The sequence below is a fragment of the Bubalus kerabau genome, chromosome 5 (genome assembly GCF_029407905.1).
Source record: "Bubalus kerabau isolate K-KA32 ecotype Philippines breed swamp buffalo chromosome 5, PCC_UOA_SB_1v2, whole genome shotgun sequence".
NCBI classification, from domain to species: domain Eukaryota; kingdom Metazoa; phylum Chordata; class Mammalia; order Artiodactyla; family Bovidae; genus Bubalus; species Bubalus kerabau.
In genome coordinates this window covers 80,753,230-80,766,791 of record NC_073628.1, presented here as the reverse complement: position 1 = coordinate 80,766,791, position 13,562 = coordinate 80,753,230, and the positions used below count along the sequence as shown (strand labels likewise).

Genomic DNA, 13,562 nt, shown 5'->3' with positions numbered 1-13,562 from the left:
CAAATGAAACAGCTGAAGGATTTGTGAATCTGGATTTGGTTGTGGTGCTGTTTTGAAGGGCCTGTGTTAGGAGACCCTAAACCCTTTTTGTTTAAGAAGAGATATCATCCAGACAGAGAAGACAGTGCCAAGTACCCTAAGCCCTAGCTGCTCCTTCGCCCTCTGCTCCCCACAGCCTAGGAGTTGCAGCCTAGTGCCTGAAAGTGAAAGTGTTAGTCACTCAGTCGTGTCTGACTCTTTGTGGCCCCATGGACTATATAGTCCACCAGGCTCTTCTGTCCATGGAGTTCTCCAGGCAAGAATACTGGAGTGGGTAGCCATTCCCTTCTCTAGGGGATCTTCCCAACCCAGGGATTGAACCCAGATCTCCTACACTGCGGGCAGATTACCATCTGAGCCACCAGAGAAGCCCATGGTGCCTGGGATCCAGCTTATGGAGGTCTGAGAACCACCCCCACCCCATATCCCGCACCCCTGGTCCTGCATGTGTGTGAAGACTGGTGTGTGTATTTCTCTGAAGAGAGTATGCCTCTTTCCACAGATCCTCAGATGGGTTCATGACCTGAAAGGGTTAAAAAACAATTACAGGCTTAGAGCAGAGGGCTGTGGAGTGAGTCTGTGGCCAAGCTCCTGACAGAAATGGTGCAGAGAAGGAGACTGTTTTCAAGGGTTTGGCAAGTTTATCTTTCCTCCTTATGAGTACATTTCCCTGGCCCTTTTGGACTTGAACACCTATAGGCTGAGGTTCAGGGGGTCGTGGGGAGAGAGGGTCTAAAGAGGATCGGCAGACAGGAAGGCTGACAAATTCACCAGACTGGCAGCCTGCGGAGAGTGGCACCTTTAACTTAACCCCTCCTCCGCCCTGGCTGTGGCAAATCAACACTGTGCAGTATAGAACTCTCTGCTATTAAGTGATTTTTCTATAAATTTCTATAAATATCAAAACAATACATAGAGAAGAGGTGGAGTGATCATTTACTCAACCAGCATTTTTTGAGCCTTTATTATATGTGATGGAGAAGGAGGTGGCAACCCACTCTAGCATTCTTGCCTGGTGAATTCTATGGACAGAGGAGTCTGGCCAGCTATAGTCCTTGGGATCACAAAGTCGGACACGACTGAGCCACTAACACACACATTGTATGTGAGGCGCTGGCCTTGGCAGGGTGGCGGGGGGCAGAGGTGAGTGACAGGTGGGACCGGGGAACTTGTGCGCTTATAGGATGTGGTTTGTGGAGAATATTCCTCTTTACCTTCCCCCCTGAAAATGTTGACAGAATGAGAAATACTTCAATAAACTGGCAAAAGTGATCCTTATCTCTAATTCTGCAGGTCATTGTGACATACTGGGACATACAGATTCTATAAGTGTGATGATGCTACTGTTTCCAGTGTTGTAAAAGGATGGTTTAGTTGCTCCTGAAAAACAGTGTTGCTTTTTTTTTTTGGTTATAATTTTGCTATAATGAATGTTCGAAACATAATTAACGTCTCTGTTGTTCAGGTTGGCTGGGCTTTGGATTAGTAGCAGTAGAACTGGAGAGTCCTAGGGACTGCCTTAATGGCTAAAGGTCCAGAGAAGGGTTGAACTGTGGCCTTCACAGCTGGTTAGTGGCGCAGGTGGGACTGGGGCCCAATCGATCTCTTCTCTGCTGGGGCTTTTCTGTGACATCATTCCCCACCCTTCAGACACCTGGAAATTATAACAACAGGACCCACCTTTGGGGGGTTATTTGGATTAAATGAAATAATACATGGAAACACTTATAATTAGTGCTGGCCAGGGACAGAGAAGCTCAGTGAATGCTGGCCACTACCGCTCCTGCTAATCCTTCCCTTCCATGAACCTTGTTCTCCATAAATTCACTGAAAACTCTTCCTCATTTCAGTAGGTTCTTTCTGCTGACACCCCCAGTCTTGGGTCATGTACTTCATATGCCTGTGAGCTGCTAAATACTTCTTTTTAATTTCCCTCCAGTACATTTAGAGTTGAGCTTCCCTGGTGGCTTAGACTGTAAAGAATCTGCCTGCAATGCAGGAAATCTGGTTCCATCCCTGGGTCAAGAAGATCCCCTAGGGAAGGGAATGGCTATCTGCTCCAGTATTCTTGCCTGGAGAATTTCTGGCGGGCTGCAGTCTGAGGTCGCAAAGAGTCGGAAATGACTGAGCGACTGAACACAATTAGAGTTATAGGGAACACTCAGATCGGCCTTGCATTTTTTGAGGGGGCAGAATTTAAATATTTTAAGACTTCACCTTCCTGGGGCATTGAGCCTGTCTGCCCCCTCTGTCTCCTTATCTGTCCATGTGCCTGAGTCTCCCTGGTCTGGGATTGGGGGTCCAGCACCCCTGAGACTTGGCCCCAGGGGCAGAAGGGCATAGCTGCCCAGGCCTCTGGGGTGTTCCAAGGCTGGTGTGACAGGTTCCTTTGTAACAAGGGCTCACCTTTTGTTTTGGCAGCACACAGGGTGCTCTTTTCTCCAGTGAACTGAGGTCCAAGCTCTCAGGCCCTTTTGTGCCATACACCAATGGCCATTGGTTCCCCAACACCTGTAGTGTTTTCTCTGAGCGCAGCTCACTCACACCAAAACTCAGGAGTGGTGTAACAGGAACCCTTCCTGCATGCCGAGACCTTCAGACCCCTGAGAACTGTGAAGGTTCACTGTGTCTCAGTACAGGGCAACCATCAAAGTTGGCACAGAAGCAAAACTACGGCAAAGCAATTGATTATTTATGTGAGAATATTAATTCAACACTTAACATACTAAAAAGATAAACTGTGTTCATCATGCTTAAGACTTCATAACTGAGAACTGAAAGTTTTAAAACTTTTTGTTACAAGTATATGTTAGCAAGGATACCCAGTTCAATACAGTTGGGTTTGAGTACAATGGGTCTCCCATATCTGAGGGTTCTGCATCTACAGATTTAACTAACTGTGGTTTGAAAATATCTGAAAAAAAATTCCAGAAAATTCCTCAAAGCAAAACTTGAATTAGCTGCACACTGGCAATTACTTATATAGCATTTACACTGTATTTATAACTATTTACATTGGATTTACATTGTATTAGGTACTATAAGGAATCTAAGGAGATCAGTCCTGGTCATTGGAAAGACTGATGCTAAAGCTGAAACTCCAATACTTTGGCCACCTCATGTGAAGAGTTGACTCATTGGAAAAGACCCTGATGCTGGGAGGGATTGGGGACAGGAGGAGAAGGGGACGACAGAGGATGAGATAGCTGGATGGCATCACTGACTTGATGGACATAAGTTTGGGTGAACTCTGGGAGTTGGTGATGGACAGGGAGGCCTGGTGTGCTGCAATTCATGGGGTCGCAAAGAGTCAGACACGACTGAACGACTGAACTGAACTGAAGTAATCTAGAGATGATTTAAAGTATAAAGGAGGATGTGCATAAATTACATATAAAGAATCCGCCTGCAATGCAAGAGACATGGGTTCAATCCCTGGGTCAGTAAGATCCTCTGGAGAATGGAATAGCAACCCACTCCAGTATTCTTGCCTGGAGAATTCCATGGACAGAGGAGCCTGATGGGCTACAGTCCATGGGATTGTAAAGAGTCAGACACGACTGAATGACTAACACTATCACTGTTATATATACACATATATTATAGGTAGATAATTTGCCATTTTATATAAAGGACTTGAGTATCTATGGATTTTGGTATCTGCAGAGGTTCTGAACCAGTCCCCCAAGGATGCTGAGGGATGACTGTATTTACATGCCTTAAAATGTTCTTCTCAGACAAGAAATCATAGTATTATAAAATAGCATTTTAGATTAGTATTTCGTTTATGCATTCAAGTTAGAATCACTAACTATGTGAAAGGCTATATTCTAGGTTCTATAGAATGACTCCTAAAATAGGGGTTGAGATGTATTTAGTTGGAAAATAATTTTATTCCCTATACTTGTGACAGAAAAAGGTATGTGTTGAGTGCATAATCATAGCACTTTGGAGTCCAAGAGTAGGAAAGATGGCTTTTGTCTAGTTTGAAGAGGGACAGATTGTAACAGAGATAACACTTGAGTGGGCCTTAAAAGGCACATAAAATTTCTGCAGGAGGACATGGAAAGCAGAGGATTTTAGAAGAAAAAGCATGAACATAGGCATTACCATGGATAAGCATAAGGTATGTTCACTGCTGGGCTTCCCTGGTAAAGAATATGCCTGCCAATGCAGGAGACACAGGCTCCATCCCTGGGTTGGGCAGATTCCTCTGGAGGAGGAAATGGCAACCCACTCCAATATTCTTGCCTGGAGAATTCCATGGACAGAGGAGCCTGGTGAGCTACAGTCCATGGGGCCACAAAGAGTTCAACACAACTTAGTGACTATACAATAACAATGTTCACTGCCTTGTAAGGATTCACTGTGGCCTGAACTGAGAGCATGTTTTGGAAACATGCAGTCAGTAAGACTGAAAATGTAGCAGCCGTATTATTAATCATGGTAATAATGATGGCTAACATTTATCAGTTACTTGCTTCATGCCAGGCACATTTCAAATGCTTTATATGTATTAACAGCCTTACGAATTAGGAACTGTTTTCTAATGCCCATTTTCAGAAAAGCAAACCACAGCAGAGAGAAATGAAAGGACAGACCCAAGGGCCTAGAATTAGGAAGGGGAGGCAGTGATCAAGACCTTCCCCAAGAAAAGGAAAAGCAAAAAGACAAAATGGTTGTCTGAGGAGGCCCTACAAATAGCTGAGAAAAGAAGAGAAGCTAAAGGGAAAGGAGAAAAGGAAAGATACACCTGTCTGAATGCAGAGTTCTAAAGAATAGCAAAGAGAGATAAGAAAGCCTTCCTCAGTGATCAATGCAAAGAAATAGAGGAAAACAATAGAATGGGAAAGACTAGAGATCTCTTCAAGAAAATTAGAGATACCAAAGGAACATTTCATGCAGAGATGGGCACAATAAAGGACAGAAATGGTATGGACCTAACAGAAGCAGACGATATTGAGAAGTAGCAAGAATATACAGAAGAACTATACAAAAAAGATCTTTATGACCAAGATAATCACAATGGTGTAATCAGTCACCTAGAACCAGACATTCTGGAGTCCGAAGGCAAGTGGGCCTTAGGAAGCATCACTACAAACAAAGCTAGTGGAGGTGATGGAATTCCAGCTGAGCTATTTAAAGTCCTAAAAGATGATGCTGTAAAAGTGCTGCACTCAATATGCCAGCGAATTTGGAAAACTCAGCAGTGGCCACAGGACTGGAAAAGGTCAGTTTTCATTCCAATCACAATGAAAGGCAATGCCGAAGAATGTTCAAACTACTGCACAATTGCACTCATCTCACACGCTAGCAAATTAATGCTCAAAATTCTCTAAGCAAGGCTTCAACAGTATGTGAACTGAGAATTTCCAGATGTTCAAGCTGGATTTAGAAAAGGCAGAGGAACCAGAGATCAAATTGCCAACATCTGTTGAATCATCTAAAAAGCAAGAGAGTTCCAGAAAAACATCTACTTCTGCTTTATTGACTTGGCCAAAGCCTTTGACTGTGTGGATCACAACAAACTCTGGAAAATTCTTCAAGAGATGGGCATGCCAGACCACCTGAACTGCCTCCTTAGAAATCTGTATGCAGGTCAAGAAGCAACAGTTAGAACCAGACATGGAACAACAGACTGGTTCCAAATTGGGGAAGGAGTATGTCAAGGTTGTATATTGTTACCCTGATTATTTAACTTATATGCAGAGTGCATCATGCGAAATGCTGGGCTGGATGCAGCACAAGCTGGAATCAAGATTGCCAGGAGAAATATCAATAACCTCAGATATGCAGATGACACCACCCTTACGGCAGAAAGAGAAGAGGAACTGAAAAGCCTCATGATAAAAGTGAAAGAGAAGAGTGAAAAAGCTGGCTTAAAAGTCAACATTCAGAGAAGTAAGATTTTGGCATCTGCTCCCATCACTTCATGGCAAATAGATGAAGAAACAATGGAAAGAGTGACAGACTTTATTTTCTTGGGCTCCAAAATCACTGTGGATGATGATTGCAGCCATGAAATTAAAAGATGCTTGCTCCTTGGAAGAAAAGCTATGACCAACCTAGACAGGATATAAAAAAGCAGAGGCATTGCTTTGCCAACAAAGGCCCATCTAATCAAAGCTATGGTTTTTCCAGTAGTCACGTATGGATGTGAGAGTTGGACCATAAAGAAAGCTGAGCGCTGAAAAATTGATGTTTTTGAGCTGTGGTGTTGGAGAAGATTCTGGAGAGTCCCTTGGACTGCAAGGAGATCAAACCAGTCGATCCTAAAGGAAATCAGTCCTGAGTGTTCATTGGAGGGACTGATACTGAAGCTGAAGCTCCAATACTTTGGCCACCTCATGAGAAGAGCTGACTCATTGGAAAAGACCCTGATGCCAGGAAAGATTGAAGACAGGAGGAGAAGGGGACAACAGAGGATGAGATGGTTGGTTGGCATCACCTACTCAATGGACATGAGTTTGAGCAAGCTCTGGGAGTTGGTGATGGACAGGGAGGCCTGGTATGCTGCAGTCCATGGGGTGGCAAAGAGTCAGAGATGACTGTGTGACTGAACTGAACTGGGGCTGGGGTCCTATCCAACCATCTGGCCCTGGAGCCCTGAGTGTCTACCCCTCCTTGCCTCACTGTCTTCAGGCAGGGGAGCCTCAGCCATGAAGCGCCAGATGTCAGACCAAGGATGAATCTGTCAGCTGCCCTCTCTGCTTTTCCTCTTAAGCCTCTCTTCCCCTGTACACCTTGAACCTCAGCTCAAGTGTAGTGTAGCCCAAAACCTCCAGAGAAAGGAAATCATACATAGGAAACATAATTCCCCAGTCTCATTAAGACACTTTCCTTCCTAAGAATTTATTGAGAGGACATTGGGAAAACACTGAGAGTTTCTGAAAGGAGCAGCGAGTTTGAGCCAGGCTTTAGATCCTTGGTTTTCCCCTGGGGCGACTCTCACTCCCAGGGTATGACCACAAATATCTGGAGACATTTTGGAGTCATGACTGGAAGGGATGGAGGTAGAGGCCAGATATGCTGCTGAACATCTGACAGTGCACAGAAGGTACAGTAAAGAAGTACACAGCCCAAGGTATCCATGAGACCAGAATTGAGAAGCCAAGCTCTGGGGTGATGAGCTTGTCTGTGGTTGGGGTAGGGTCGGCTGGTGGGACAGTTGACCAGGAGAAGGTTTTCCAGGGGAGGGTGATAAAGGCCCATAGGAGGCACTGACAGCAGGAATGGGAGGGGAGAGAAAGACAGGGAAGATCTTTCAAAGGATGGATGCAAAATAATAGAAGGGAAGGCCAGGGAAGAAATTGCAGCCAGAGTTTTCTAATGTGGGTGTCAGAAGAGTGGAATCATTAGCTGTAATGGAGATGTCAAGGAGAAAAGCTTATTTTAGAAAGATGATGAGTTTGGTCTTAAGATATTTAAATTTGACATGCAGGTAGAATTGCCCAGCAGGCACTGGAGGATAAGGATGGAAAGAGAGAAGTTGGGGTAATAAATGTGGATTTATGAGTCATCTCACCGGAAGCAGTCATTCTCAAGACCATTCAGTAGTCTAGAGAGGAGACAGAGGGACCAGGGGCCTGGGGGTGATGCCCCTGAGGGGCTGGCAGAGAGGGAGAGTTTGGAAGCCTGCCTTTGAGACCCAGCCCCATTTCTTAATAAGCCCTTGATTTGGGATGTGTTCCTGAGCCTGTCTGTGCCTTAATTTCCCCTCAGGAGACCAAGGGAAGGTTCAGATGGATAGGGGACTGAGATAGGGCAGTGTTATCAAAATATGAGACAAGGGGGTATAAGGAAGGGGTGGTCAGCAGTGCCAAATTCTGCAGAAGGGGAGGGGATTGAGAGTCAACAGCAGCCCCCGAGTTGGGAGCTATGGCTTTGGGACAGCATTTCTATGAATGGTGTGTGAGTGCCCTTCAATATAGGTTGGCCTCACTGGTATTACTATTATTTCACAGTGGGTGACAGAAGTTGTACATATGGGGACTTAATAGTGAATTACTGGTGTTATCTTTTTTCACCCCTTAAATTAAGAGAGAGAAGCTGGAGCGGAAGAGATAGAGAAGAGGAATAGATGAGTTAGGAGTGGGGAGGAGAGAGACATCAGAGGGGATGTTGGAAGTGTTTCTACAGAATCTGTTTTTCTTCTTGCCCCCAAACTCCAAGCCTTGAATGTAAGAAATATTGCTAAATGGTCTAAGTTAGAATAGTGGTTTAGATGGACTTGAGGGAGCAAGCTGCCTGTCTTTCCCAAGTGCATGGACTCCTCCTGGATGGACCACAAGACCAGCCCACTTGATTTTAGAGCTCAGCGGAAGAGGAATGTGCCTGGCCGCAAATGGGAAATGTCCATCCCCATTAAGTGAGGCGACTGGGTCTGGGGACCATGGAGTGTGGTCCAGAGTTTATCTGGCCTCGAAGTCTGTGTCTCCCTGGGACTGAAACACACCCAGTCCACACCAATAAGGAGAGAGGACATTGTCTTTAGCGATCCTTCAGGGGACATGGACAATTCTTGGGCAATTCCATTGATGTATTAAGTGCAGCCTGACTCCATCCTTACCTGCAAATAAGCAGGCCATTTTTATTCTAAAGAAAGGAAACTCCAGGGAAGTGCAATGTCAGGACAGCCTTACTGTGTTAAGGATGCCAGGCCAGTGGGGGTACTCGAACTCTCACAAAATTTATTTTTTTGCTGTATGAGACCCTTACCTGAGAAACTGGGTCCCCTCTCCACCCCTCCCCTGACCTTTGGCATCCATATTTTTCCATCCTTGCTTGTGTCATACACCACATATGCCCATAACACATAAAATATGCCCATCTCTTTGACAGAGTATAAGAATGACTTTTGCTGTTCAGTATTAAAACTTGCAATTGCCCCTTTGTCCATTTATTAGATGGTCAGTCTATCCACATATTCATTAAGTAGACGTGGTTCTCAATACTAAGTACAGACAGATTTCCCATTTGAACTGTTCTTGGAAGTTGGGCTGTTTAGTGGAAACCTGAAGTTTTCTAAAGTGCGGTGTGCTCCTTCATTTAATTGTGTTTTTTTTTTTTTTAATATTTGTTTATTTGGTTGTGCCAGGTCTTAGTTGCAGCCCACGGGATCTTTAATTGCGGCATGCAAACTCTTAGTTGCTGCATCCCTGACCAGGGATGGAACCTGGGCCCCTTGTATTGGGAGTGTGGAGTCAGCCTTTGGACCACCAAGGAAGTCCTTTACTTAGCTTTTACTTTCTGAAGACAAATAATCTGGGGCTTGGAGGTGGCTAAACAGAGTTCCACACAGTGCCTTGGAGCTAGGCTGTGCTCTCTTTCTTTCTGTTGGTGGAAATAAAGGTGGAGAGGTGGCAGTGGAGGGTTAGGGAGGGTATGTGGCAAGGGGCACCCTCAGTGACTCCTGCAGGATTCCTGCTGGGCTCCATGGGTTGGAGAGGAAAACCATAGCTCATTTTAATCTCTCTCTCTTATTAAAAAAGCTGTATGTCTGTGTGTGTATTCATTGCTGAAATTTGAAGAGAGAATTTGGGTAAGCAAAATTAAGAAACCAATGTCATACTAACCTCCTGTTAAAAATATGATGTATATCTTTATTCTGTATGTATATGTTTCCCTCCCCTAACCCCAATGGTACTATGCCTGTGATTTTGTAACCTGCTTTTACTACTTAACAATATATCATGATATCTTTTATACCCTTAAAACTAATCTTTTATTACACTTTAACTCACTGTATAGTTTTCCATTATATGTGTATCATATAATTTATATAACTGTTGTGCTGCCCATACAGTGATCAGCACAAAACAAGCAGTTTGTCCAGAGAGGGAGACAACAGTCTGAGAAAATAATTTTATCAGATAAATAAAATGTTTACAAGATAAGTCTGTCAGATAAAAGATTTACAAAAATAAATATATAATTATCAGCTGTAAAAAGTGCCAGGAGGAAAACTACTGGGTGTTAAAATACTTATAAGGGATGAGAGAGGGGAATCTCACTTAGTCTGGGATGAAGGAGTGTGCAAAGAAGGCTTTCCTGGGGCAATTAGCTTTGACCAGAGAGTTGAGGGATTTACCTAGGTAAAGACGAGGGGAGAGGGTTCCTGATGGAGGGAACAGTCTGTACCAAGATCCTGTGTCGGGGGTGGGGGGCCATAGAATGTTCTAGAACCTGGAAGAAGGCCAGTGTGGCTGGAGTGAAGAGAGTCTCATATCTTTTTAAACAATTTTTAATTTTTAAATTATGAAAGTATGATAACACATTTACAAGAGACTTGTAAAATACAGAACAAAGTTACATATAGTTCTACTACATATTAGAATGATTTTTTAAGTAGATAAATTAAGATTTTTAGTTGGAGTTTCAATATCAAACTCTCAAAAATTAATAGAATGAATAGGCAGAAAAGTAGAAGGATAGAGTAGACCTGAAAAGCACTATGCACCAATTCAACATAATTAAGATTTATACAGTTTTCACACAACAGCAGGATACAAATTCTATTCAAGTTTCCTTAGACTATAAACCAGGAGACATTGGAGTATATCCAGGAACATAAAACAAGGTGCAAAAATTCCATGGTCTAAAGGTATTGAAATCATACAGAGTCTGTCAAGAGTCTCATATTTTATTGAACATTTGTATTTATTGACTTGAATTGTTGGTTCATGTTCTTTATCAATTTTTCTATTGATGTTTTTATTTTTTTCTTATCCATTTATAAAAGCTTCAAATATTCACCCTTTCAGTATATTACAGTTATTCTTGCAGTTTCCACTTGCCTTTAATTGCATTTATAATATATTTATCCACCTTTTTTCTCTGTGGTTTCTTCCATTTGGTGTCATGCTTAGTCCTTTGCCAAAATAAGGTTAAATAAATATCCACTTATATTTTCTATATTTTATTTCTTATATTTAAACTTTTAGTCAATCTGGAAATTCATTTGTATGTATTGAGACAAGTGGGTATACAGTTTATTTTCATCCAACTGGTTAGCCAGTTGTACCAATGCTATTGACTGAACAGTCCATCTTTTTCCCACTGTTTTGAAATACTAACTTCATAATACACTAGCATTGTTTAGATTTTTGGGTCTGTTTCTGGACCTTTTATTATAGCCCATTGATTTGATGTCTCTTCCTATGCCATTACTGCAATATTTTACTACTTGTACCTTTTAAAATCTGATAGAGCAAATCCCCTCTCATTACTCTTCTTTTTTAAAATGTTCTTGGCTGGTCCCATTAAATTATTCTTCCAGATACATTTTAGAATCATTCTGTTAATTTTGTGAATTAATTTGGGGACAAGTGACATCTATTCAATACTAGTGGTCTCAGGAAAATGGCAGGCCTCTGCATTATTGTTGATCTCCTTTGGGACTCCTGGGTAGAACGGGTCTAAAGTCAACATCAGCCTGGAGGATATTGCCTTTTCATCTAAAAAATATGATCGGCATGAAAACTTGACCAATAGCGGGACACTGAGGACCCCCGGTGGTTTTCCCCGTCCTGTGTGTCCTCCTCACCATGGTTCCACTGTGACTGTGGTCTCCCAGGGCTGACCTCAGCCATGGTTATGAAGAAGGTGTGCATTTATCAGGGCTCATGAATGGCGTCTGTCTTTCTAACTGCTTTGTATGTTACTTCATTTACTTTTAACATGACCAACAAATTAGTGATCATGAGCTCTGTTTTACACCAGAATCTGAGACCCTGAGAAGGGACAGAATTTGTCCCAAACAGGGATGGGTGTTGATGGGCAAGTGGGAGGCAGGTGGTGTCTGCCGGCAGATGATTAGACTGGATTCGGAACCCAGGCCTCTGAAGACAAAATCCCGCCTCTTGCCACTAGATCAAGATGTTTGCTTCCCTCCTTCAGGCTGAGAGTGGCCCCTCACAGGTCATTAATTGGGGAGGGGGATTTAGGGGTGCTCCCTATGGGTGTGGCTGACCGTACAACTTGTGTGATGCTCAGGAAGTGGGGCAGCAGTGTTGGTCGTCCCTTGGTGGTTTGTGTATTCACATCGAGACCTGGACCTGAGAACCGGACCTGCGAATTCTCACGTGCCGGTCTCATGAGAGAATCGGGGACAACGGGCCCTTCTGCGTTGTGCACGCTGTGCACTGGGAGCTTGATGGGAGCCGCCCCTTCTGCTTCCCGCTTCCCACGTGATAGTCACAGCTGGAAGGCGGCCCCGCGTCGGTGGGCGGGCGGCGGGACCCTCTCCAGGCTCTGCTGGCGGCAGCTGCCCTGCCTCGCGTGGAGCCTGGGCTGGAGAGGCAGCCGCAGCTCTGCTATTTATAAGCTGTCCGCTACGCTCCGGTGGAGGCTGCGCGCCTCTGATGCTGATTCATGATCCAGCTTGCTAATTGCAGCAGCGCCTGTGGCCTGCCAAGTACCCAGACAGGCATCTGGCTCTGCATTTCGGATCCGGGTGATCTCGTAGGGGGACAGGCAGGAAAACAGACGACCCCTGCGACAGGGGTATCTGGCAGGCCAGGACTGCCATGGCTCTTGAGGATACCTCTGGATTTTATAAATTCACAGGAACCACCTTTCTCCAAAGAACACCGGATCATTACCATATCTGCTTGGGGATGAGGATTTTGCATATGAAACATGTATATTTTAGCTATCAAAGCTGCTTTTATTCCCACCCTAGAACAGATAGCACCTTCGTGCAAACCAGGTTAAAAGACCATGTTGTAACACACTGGAGGTTAGCTGTATGAGGTCATGCATGTCTTTTTCGGGAAGACAGCTTAGGCTAGGTGATGACTTTATTTCCCAAACAACGGAGGTTGAAAAAATGCTCCTACAGAGAGCCTGGCAGCCTTGGAGGTCCTCTCTCCCACTGCAGGCCTTTTGCATGGGTTTTCTCTCCTCCTAACGGCCTTACTAGTTCGCAGGATTGAAAGAGCCCTCATGTCACCTTCTGTGGGAAGAGGTCACACTGTTTACCTCTGATCTTTGGCTGGAACCTCTGAGACCCAGCCAGAGCCCTAGAGGTCAAAGCAAGTTGAATACCGTGGCCTTTGGATGGGAGCCCGTTTGGATTATTGAAGACATGAAAGATTGAGTGTTGACAGCCCCTTCCTTACCTTTACTCTCAAGGCCTTCTCTGCAGCTGGATGGGCTTCCTGCCCCTTCTTTGACCTGAAGCGGACTGCAGTTTCCTTCACAGTGCGACATGCTCACCCAGCTCCCCACCCCAAGTGAGGCCTCACGGGGTCAGGCCGTTCCTCTGGGTCTGTGGAGGTGCCCAGCGCCTCCCCTTGCCCCCTCGGAAGGACTGACAAGCTTGTGGCTCTTTTCCAGCCTCCAGAGCCTGAATCTTTTGTCAGGTCTGGGAGGCAGGACCAGTTTGCCTAGAGCTGCGGTGTCCTGGGAAAAGGGGTGCTGGACCAGGCGCGTGGCTGTCCTGGTTCCCAGATGGACACGGTGTCTTAACTCTCGGCACGGTTCGTTCTTTCTCCGGGTGCTGGGCCTAGCGCTGAAGCTCA

General features: G+C 44.6%; 1 protein-coding gene across 1 annotated transcript in view; it reads left to right on the top strand.

The window, feature by feature from the left end:
- The window catches only part of SUSD4 (sushi domain containing 4), a 131,844-nt gene that overhangs the window by 19,800 nt on the left and 98,482 nt on the right, over positions 1–13,562 (top strand). The gene's annotated exons all lie outside the window — the stretch shown is intronic.